Source organism: Aphelocoma coerulescens, assembly GCF_041296385.1.
Source record: "Aphelocoma coerulescens isolate FSJ_1873_10779 chromosome W unlocalized genomic scaffold, UR_Acoe_1.0 ChrW_unloc_scaf_4, whole genome shotgun sequence".
Taxonomy (NCBI): domain Eukaryota; kingdom Metazoa; phylum Chordata; class Aves; order Passeriformes; family Corvidae; genus Aphelocoma; species Aphelocoma coerulescens.
The window spans coordinates 938,393-947,959 of record NW_027184083.1 but is presented as its reverse complement, the minus strand read 5'-3'; the positions used below and the strand labels follow the sequence as shown (position 1 = coordinate 947,959).

Genomic DNA, 9,567 nt, shown 5'->3' with positions numbered 1-9,567 from the left:
CTTGTTCACCTTTGTTCATTTCTGTTCACTTCTGTTCACAAAAAGCACTTTGGGAAATATACAGGGAAAGTATGAAGACAAAAACAAGTTATGTAACCTGTGCGTGCACACCTCCAGATCGGAATGCTAATTGGTTAGGAGGACACTCGGACAATAACACGGGTGGTGGCATGCAGCCAATGTGTGTTTTAGTTCACAAGAATGTTAACAAATATAATTTTAGCCAGAGTATTTGTAGCACAGTATAAAAGCTTAGCATGGTAGGGCAGTATATAAGGCCTTGCATAGTGGCAATAAAGTGATTCTCTTCCGAAGAAGCAGGAGTCTGTGTCATTATTGCTACAGTTTGAGGGATTATACTGTAGCTAGAGATTGGTAAAATGGACCATGAACACCCTGTGTTTCTCCCCCAGCAACAGACCATCCTGGGTTTAGCCTTTGGCAACTGGTTAAAACAGCCTCTCTCCATTCTTTTGGGTATTGCTAAACTAGTACAAAACAGAGACATTGATGCACTTGAGTTTGACCTTAATCTTTTCAGCTAAATTAGGCTGTCATATGTAAGTTTTTGCCCTTAAGACTCATATATTGAGATTTATCATCCTTGGGAAAATAAAGAAGGCCTCTGAACAATCCCCATATAACCATAACAAAAACTTCGCTATAGATTGGATACTTTCCCTGGATTACACTTTGTTATTCTAAATGCAAGTTGATATTTAAAGTGAAGTGCTTCTTCCACCCTGTCTGTAAAGAAAACTTTTACATTATAAATCAGCACATCGCTGTCTTATAGGCTGTGCAGCCAGACAAGCAAACAACATAATGCAGACAAATATATAGTCTTCCTTTATTAGCGGCTTGGTGCTGCACATCTATTGGGTTGTCCTTTTGTTGTGCTTCAGGATAGGAGCACTACTTTATTCATTATATTGACAAAAGAGGATTAAGGAAAGTGGTGGAGTCACCATCCCTGAAAGTGTTCAAAAAATGTGTGGATGTGGCATTTCAGAACATGGTTTAGGGGTGAACATGGTGGTGATGCTGGGTTGTTGGTTGGACTTGATGATCTTCAAGGTCTTTTCAAACCTTAATGACTCTATGAAAAAAAGAAAAGATTAATAGTGTTAATTCTGAGGAAAGAATGTAAAACATAATGCTTGTGATAACATTAGCATACAGGAACCCCAACAGGTAGTGAAGCCTCCTGTTTTCTCCTCTATGTGATCTCATGGCAAGAGAGGTACACATCTCTGCCCATTTATTGGCGACTACATATTGTGTCTTCTGAGGCAGTAATGAAGCCAGGGCAGGAAAATACTGCCACATACAAAATGCATCAGCCATGAGAAGGTAGCCTGAGAAAAGTTTGCAGTAAGCTTTACCTGAAGTCAACAAACTTGTAAAATGGTTGAAAGACTCAGCAGAAAAATTACCAATATTATTGCTTCAAGGGTTCCTACATTTTATTGCAATGTTAAAATACAGTAAAAAGAAATAAGTAGACTCTGACTTGTCACAGTTTTGCAACCTTTTATACAGTACAACATTTCTTTCTCAAGAAGCTACTCTTTAGACCATATCTCCCACTAACGTATGTTCAAGCACTGATACTGAAATCGGCCAAATAGAAATTTTCTAACACAGTTGTGAGTATTAGAAAGCAGGCATTCTTTATTACAGTGATGCCTTTTCCTGGTCTTAAAATCAAGAGTCAAACATGGTTAGAAGGGGAAAAGGGATTTTACCTTGGTATTTATTTTAAGGATCCTTAGGTGCACACGTCCAGGTCATATGCACCGAAATTCACACCGCAATGCACACCCCCAAAAGATCGGGTATAACATTATAGGTCTTACTAATTAGCATATCTATCAAAAATTCCCCAATGAGAGGCTCAAGTGAGCCCCCCTCCCCAAGGAATCTTCCCCTGGATGGTTCTATCTTAGTTTACAGAATGTGTTCTGGAGAGGACCTTGGGGTCTGGGGCACACTGATCCCTAACTAGGAAGCTTCTAAAATGTTTAGTCTCTCAGCTTGAAAAACAAGTCTAAGAATGTCGGCAAAAAGCACTAAGAATACAGAAGTTGTAAAAAAGGTATAACAGGGGTATAAAAGAAAAGGAAAAAAAATCTTCATGGCATCATTTCCCCCCTTTTAGAGACTAACAAAACTCTACCTTGTCTAGTCTCTACTCTACTCTATCCTTTACCCGCAGAACCGGTTTACACAATCGGCTGCTCCACAGGAAATTACACAATAACTACAATTACAGCTATTATGAATATTTCTTTTTACCCAGGCCCAGTTTGGTAACCATGATGTGAGGGTATCAAAAATATGATCAAAATTTAAGGTGCTGTTTCTAGAAGCCACTTCATGTAGAATTTGAGTTCCCTTCCAAATTTCATCCAAATCTTTCTTAATTCTTCCATTTTGGTCCACATAAGAACAACAGGTGGTATTGACAATAGCACATACACCTCCTTGTGCGGCAAGTATGAAATTGAGAGCTATCCTGTTTTGCATAACTCCACGGGACAGACTGTCAACTTCTTCCTGTAAGGCTGAAATTGCATCTGCAGTATGCTGCTCAATACGTTCAATGATGGCTGAGATGTTTACAATTGCTCTCTCCAGTTCAACTACTCCGTAAATGGGTACGAGGGCTCTGATTATGCTGTGGAAAAGTGTGGGACGTTTAATGAGGGGATTAAGAGATCTTTTTCTCCTCTCATTTGGTTTTCCAAGATGGTCAAATATTGTTATATTTGGGACCACAGCCCCAATGGCACAAGCCTGGTCTTTGTTCACAGGCATAACTTTCCAGGCCTTATCACTACATATTCAATACAACCCCGTCCCAAATGGCTGAGCCAGTCTCCACCCTGTCAATTTCATCTTTGCTGCAATTCTTGGATCTATTATTTCCCTGAAATGGGTCTGATGACAATACAAAGAAAGAACGGCTTTTCCTGTGGCATTTACAATTGCACAAGGAACCTTATAGTTTGCACGCTCTACCAGGCCACTCAGGGTAATGGGGGGCAGAAGGGTGCTATTAATTAGTTCCCACGTTTCAATGCGGTTCTCTTCTATTAAAATGCCAATCAATGGCCAGTGACACCTCCCACCTAGGGGTGGCAACTGAGTACAGATCCAGCAATCGCTCTTATTAAGAATTTTGGACACATTTTGGACCACAGTCTTATGCAAATCATGGGGTGAACCCTGAACCATGGTTACCAGTTGGGCAAACAGCAAATAGGTAAAAAACAGTTTAAATGGCATCTTTATGATTTGTATCAGTCTCTGTCTTCGTGGTAGTTTCAGGAGCAGAAGCCTTCTTCACCCTGGTATTTAAATGCCCTAGGCTATATTACCATGTCCCGCCACCATAGGGAGGAGGAGAGAAGATCCAGCAGGCAGGAATTGTGCAGCAAAATTGATTTATTTAATTATTTTACAAACTCTTTTATAGACTTTTTCTTCATAGTCTAATTGGACAAGGATCAGCCACCCCTTGGGGTGATTGGCTAAAATCCTAAAACATCCATTGTCAAAATATTTTTCTACTATACCATAAACAAGACTTTTCAAGGTTGCAAGTGTTTCATTGTTTACAGACCCTGCTACTATCTTTTGTGAGAGAGAAAAGTCTCTCACGGACTTAGAAAATAGCAAGAAAATCCTTGCTAGCAGCATTTTTGCATCTACAATTCCCCCTTTTTGTTTTATAAGATAACAACTCTACTATTAATCCGAAATAGAAATTTACATCAGTTATTAATTCTAAATATGTCCTTAAGGCTTTAACTATCTGACTCCATAACAAGAAACTTAAAGTTCACTCTCTGCTTGTGGAAGGACCATCCCAGTCTCTGCTTGTAGAAGGACCATCTGCCTGATGGTTGACATCCTGGTCATCATCATGTTACAAAAAGGATAGGATATTGGATTTTAGAAGTAGTAAGGCTAAGGCTCTGCTAGGCTGTAAGGCCTCAGGTGTAGAAATAGTTCTCTTGGGAAACAGGAATGGAATGTGCTGGGTGGGGAAGTTAGGAGTAGTGAATTAGCTGGGCATGGAGAATATGTCTAAAAGTAAATAGTTCTGGGTCGATATATGTTGCATGCAAGGGGGATTTCAGTGGTGGGAGTTCAATTGAGCATTATCTAAGACTAGACAACCATGAAGATATACGGCTTGGGGTATGATTATCAATTGTTAATGTTTTGTATGTGTGCCAATGTTTGAAACTGTATAAAGAGCTGAGTGAAACGATAGGTCTTTGGGAAGCCTGATTTGGGACACCAGTCCCCAGGTCCCCGGGCCCTGAATAAAGCACCGCATAAACTGACTCTCTGTTGGTTTGTGTTTGTGGTCGGTGGGCAACAGTTTTCTGGCACCCCAGATGGGACTCCGGGGGTCGTAGGGGCGGTTCGCGGGGTGATCTGCTCCGTGCCGGCACCAGGTGATTTCTGGGGAGACATCAGCCCGTGCCCGACCCCGCGTCCGACGGACAACCATGAGGTAAGCCCACAAGGTGCTTTATTCCTTTTAAACTGGTGGTGGTAGCCTGCCCGGTAAGACGAGTCTCTACTCGCAGGGTTGGGGCATTGGTTTGGGATTATAAAGCCTAGGCGCTGGCCGTCAGACAGAGCGAAAGCTTTGCAGAGCCAGCCCTTGCTTCTCGCGGCGACGAGATAAGCAAGGAGGGAATTGGATATTGTGGTAATTGGTATTGGTATTAGTCTGTGTGTTATTAGTTGTGTGCGTTATTGTGTGGTTGCATACCTCTGGAATGATGCCGTTGCGGGTGTTTCGGGCTTTGTCAAGTTCAGATAAGGATATTCCGGAGGATTCTCCCCTCGGGTGTTTGCTAAGTCATTGGAAGGAGGGTAAATTGGGACGGGAACTGCGGAAAAGAGAATTGATTGATTATTGTAATAAGGTATGGCCTGAATATGAAACTGGGGGGATGCAGTGGCCGTGGAATGGCACTATTAATTCTGAAATTATAACCCCCATGATGCGGTATTTACGGGAAAATGAGAAGTGGGATGAGATACCCTATTTGGATTTGTTTTATCAGCTAATAGGAAAAAAGGACTGGCAGAGGAAATGTGGAATGATGGTGTTAGAAACGGAACCAGAGGAAACGGGGGCAGGGGAAGAAGTGGTTTCGGAGGTTTTGTGAATCAGAATGTAGGGAACCAGATGATGGGTAGGGGTAGAGGTAAATTGGGGCCCAATCAGTGCGCCCGATGCTTCGCCGAAGGTCATTAGAAGAATGAGTGCCCCCTCAATTTGGGGATGGGGACACCGATGAGTAACTTTCCAGGAGGGAATCCCATGAATCAGGGAATGAATGCGAATGATGGGTTAAACCCTTTCGCGCCAGGACCACAAGGTGTCGCTCAAGCCTTTATGATGGGGAGCTATCAAAATCAGAGCTGACTAGATAAAGATCTAAAAGTGGTCCTGGAAGTTGACGGGGGGCCCAGGGAATTTAGGGTAGATACAGGAGCCACTTTCTCTGCAATCAATGAACAAATAGGACCGTTAAGTGATTCAGTTGTGAAAGTAGTAGGGGTGTCGGGGGAGGTGGTGGAGAGGTCATTCTTGCGGCCACTGGAAATCAAATTTGGAAACAAAGAATTGGATCACCAGTTTTTATATATGCCAAGCAGCCCGGAATGCTTGTTGGGGCGAGATTTATTATCGGCACTGGATGCAAAAATCATATTTGAGAAAGGGCGTGCTAAACTAGAAATCCCGGAGGGGAATCTGGCAAAACTTTTTGTGATTAAAGAGACAAAGACAGAGGAGATACCCCAGGAAATAGAGCAGGCAGTAGTCCCGTGGGTATGGGAAACAGGGACCCCGGGCAGATCCAGGGTAGCCGTTCCTGTGAAAATTGAATTAAAGGAAGGGGCACACCCGGTAAGAGTTCGACAGTATCCTATCAGTTTGGAAGCCAGGAAAGGAATTGCCCCAATGATCACGCAATTTATAGCATTAGGGATTTTACAAGAATGCGAATCGGAATTTAATACTCCAATCTTTCCGGTAAGGAAACCAAATGGGAAATACAGGTTGGTGCAGGACCTGAGAGCAGTAAATGCAATTGCCAAAGATATACACCCGGTGGTGGCCAATCCATATACATTGTTAACATCGATTTCTGAGAATTTTCAGTGGTTCACAGTGATTGATCTAAAAGACGCCTTCTTCTGCATCCCACTGGCCCCCGAGAGTCGACACATTTTCGCCTTCGAATGGGAAAGCCCAGACACTCGCCGCAAGCGACAGTTAACATGGACCAGGTTGCCACAAGGATTTAAGTGTTCACCCACCATTTTTGGAAACCAGCTAGCAAAGGAGTTAGAGGAATGGAAAACTACCAAGGTAAAAGAGTCTCCTTTTTCTTATGTTGTTTTACAATATGTGGATGACATACTCCTGGGAACAGAGGAGCGGGGACTGTGCTCAAAGTTAACAATTGAACTATTAAACATGTTGGGTCAGGCAGGATACCGAGTATCCAAGGAAAAAGCGCAGCTGGTGCAACAGAAGGTGATTTATCTGGGATGTGAAATATCACAAGGAGTCAGGAGAATAGGGGTGAACCGCATTCAAGCCATCTGTGCAATCCCTGTACCACGAAATAATCAGGAACTAAGATCTTTTCTAGGAATGGTCGGCTGGTGTCGCCTGTGGATTCCGAATTTCGGACTTATGGCCAAACCACTATATGAAACAATCAAGGAACCCGAATTCAAGTGGGATAAGACACAGCACAAGGCCTTTCAGGAATTGAAGCAAGCACTCAAAGAGGCCCCCGCTCTGGGTCTGCCTGACCTGACAAAAGACTTTCAATTGTATGTGCATGAAAGGCAGAGATTAGCTTTAGGAGTACTCACACAGCGATTGGGGTCATGGAAGAGGCCCGTGGGGTACTTCTCGAAACAGCTGGACATGGTGAGCGGAGGGTGGCCAGGGTGTTTGCGAGCAGTGGCTGCTACGGTAATCCTAATTCAGGAGGCACGGAAACTGACACTGGGAAAACACATCACGGTATATGTACCTCACATATATGTACGTCTTGGAACAAAAAGGGGGGCATTGGCTCTCCTCCAGCAGAATGATGCAGTACCAGGCTCAGTTGCGGGAACAAGATGATGTTGAATTGAAAATAACCAACCATCTCAATCCAGCAGAATTCCTTAGGTCCACCCAAGAGGAAGGAGAACTGGAGCATGACTGCGTGGAGGTGATCGAACAAGTGTATGCCAGCCGTGAAGATCTGAAAGATGTCCCGATGGCAGATCCCGATGTGGAGCTGTTTACGGACGGATCCAGTTTCATGGAGCATGGAACCAGGTATGCAGGGTATGCTGTGGTGACACTCCAGGAAATAGTGGAAGCTAAAGCACTGCCTCCGGAAAGTTCAGCGCAAAAAGCAGAAGTATGGGCGTTGGTAAGGGCATTGGTCCTTAGTAGAGACAGGAAAGTGAACATTTGGACTGATTCAAAGTATGCATTTGGTGTAGTTCACATCCATGGGGCTCTGTGGAAAGAAAGAGGACTTTTGACCTCCCAAGGCTCACAGATCAAACATAAGGAAGTAATAATTCAGTTGTTGGAAGCTGTACACTTACCTAAAGCAGTAGCGATCATGCATGTCCGAGGTCATCAAGCAGACTCCGGGAAGGAATTTCAGGGGAATCGGATGGCAGATGAAGCTGCGAAAAAGGCAGCCAGATTGGTCTGGACTCAAATGGCTCTGATACCGACAAGAGAAAATCCCGCTGCACCTTATTTGGAAGAGAAACCGTGCTACTCTCCGGAGGATGAACGGTTGGCACAATTCACTGGAGCAAGAAGGAATGTTGTAGGATGGTATGTAACACCGGTCGGACAAGTTATACTGCCAGTGGAATTAATGAAAGTAGTCATGAAAACTGAACATAACAAACTCCACTGTGGTGCAGAAGCATTGGTAGAACATCTAAAGAAAATAGTACTCTCTAATTCGATGATAACAATGGCCAAAAGAATAAATGCCACCTGCCCGATTTGCATTAAAGATAACCCGTTGGTTAGAAGACAGGTCCAAATGGGGAAAATACGTGTAGGGCCACAACCAGGGGATTACTGGCAAATAGATTTTTCCGAGTTACCAAAATCTCAGGCATACAAGTACTTACTAGTTTATGTGTGCACCTTTTCAGGATGGCCCGAAGCTTTCCCTTGCAGGACGAACCAGGCCAAGGAGGTAGTGAAAACCCTTCTCAAGGAAATTATTCCGAGGTTTGGGGTTCCTTTAGGAATATCATCAGATAGAGGACCACATTTTACTGCAGGAATCGTGCAGGAAGTTTCTACTATTCTGGGAATTCAGTGGCACTTACACACCCCCTGGAGACCTCAATCTAGTGGTCAGGTGGAACGAATGAATCAAACTCTGAAAAATCAAATTAAAAAGATTTGTCAAGAAGCTAAAATACAGTGGCCCCAAGCATTGCCTCTAGCCCTTCTGAGGATTAGGATTAAACCACGAGAAAGGATAGGGGTAAGTCCGTATGAAATTTTGTACGGCAAACCATATCATGCTGTAACCTATCAAGGGGACCCACATGTAATTGGGGATCAGATGATTGTAAATTATGTTTTGTCTTTAAATAAGACCCTTGCATCACTGAGATCCACGCTGGAGTGGAATTGACCGTTACCTCTGGACACTCCTGCTCACGATATTCACCCAGGAGACCAAGTTTATGTGAAGAACTGGTCGGTGGAGCCTCTGAAGGAAACATGGGACGGCCCCCATCAAGTGATAATGACAACTTACACCGCCGTCAAGGTCGACGGGATCAACAGCTGGATCCATTACACACGGGTCAAAAAGGTCCCCTCCCGATGGTCGGTGGAACCCCTATCTCCCACAAGAATGGTGTTCAAAGCCAAAAATTAATGCTGTTGTTGTTACTCTTGAGTAAAATAATAATTGTTGAAACCTTTGTTAAAATCACAATACCTGAATCAAGGGTGTGGGTACCGGAGAATTCAAATGTAAATCTCACATGTTTGTTTGTCGATGACCAGGGAGCTGGATGGGACAGAGTCGGGGCACGATGGAAATGGATCACCAAGGATCAAATTCAGGATAAAGGAGTAGAAACGGTCTGGGATGAGAAGCAGCAAAAAGGTAGGACTACCCTGCAGATATCCAATGTAACAAAGGCCAGAACAGGAAAATATGCTTGTATAGTTTGGATAAAAGGGAGTTATGATTATGGATTCGTAAATCTTGACATTTTAAATATCTCCCAAACAGAACCGGAAAATAAGGTCCAGGTGACTCTCCCAAATGGGAAAGTAGATATGTGGGACGGACCTCCTCTCAGAATAAAATGTACTCATAAAATTGAGACAGGGTGTCAGAAACAGATTGGAATGAAATGGTGGAAATGGAACACGACACAGGAAATGTGGAATCCACAGGTACAAGGGACAAGTTGGTGGATGCAGGGAAATGAAAGCAGAGGATGGTTGAATATAAC

At 43.5% G+C, this 9,567-nt stretch overlaps 1 long non-coding RNA gene across 2 annotated transcripts; it reads right to left on the bottom strand.

Moving 5' to 3' along the window:
* Positions 1 to 862: 862 nt before the first annotated feature.
* Positions 863 to 8,051, bottom strand: LOC138102892 (uncharacterized). Of its 2 annotated transcripts, XR_011147600.1 has the most exons (4): positions 7,663 to 8,051; positions 6,925 to 7,571; positions 4,796 to 4,916; positions 863 to 1,099 (listed from the first exon to the last, which is right to left on the bottom strand). It is a non-coding gene; the product is annotated as an uncharacterized lncRNA (long non-coding RNA). The 2 variants fall into 2 exon arrangements; XR_011147599.1 differs by lacking the exon at positions 863 to 1,099 and having other exon boundaries at positions 4,568 to 4,916.
* Positions 8,052 to 9,567: the final 1,516 nt, after the last annotated feature.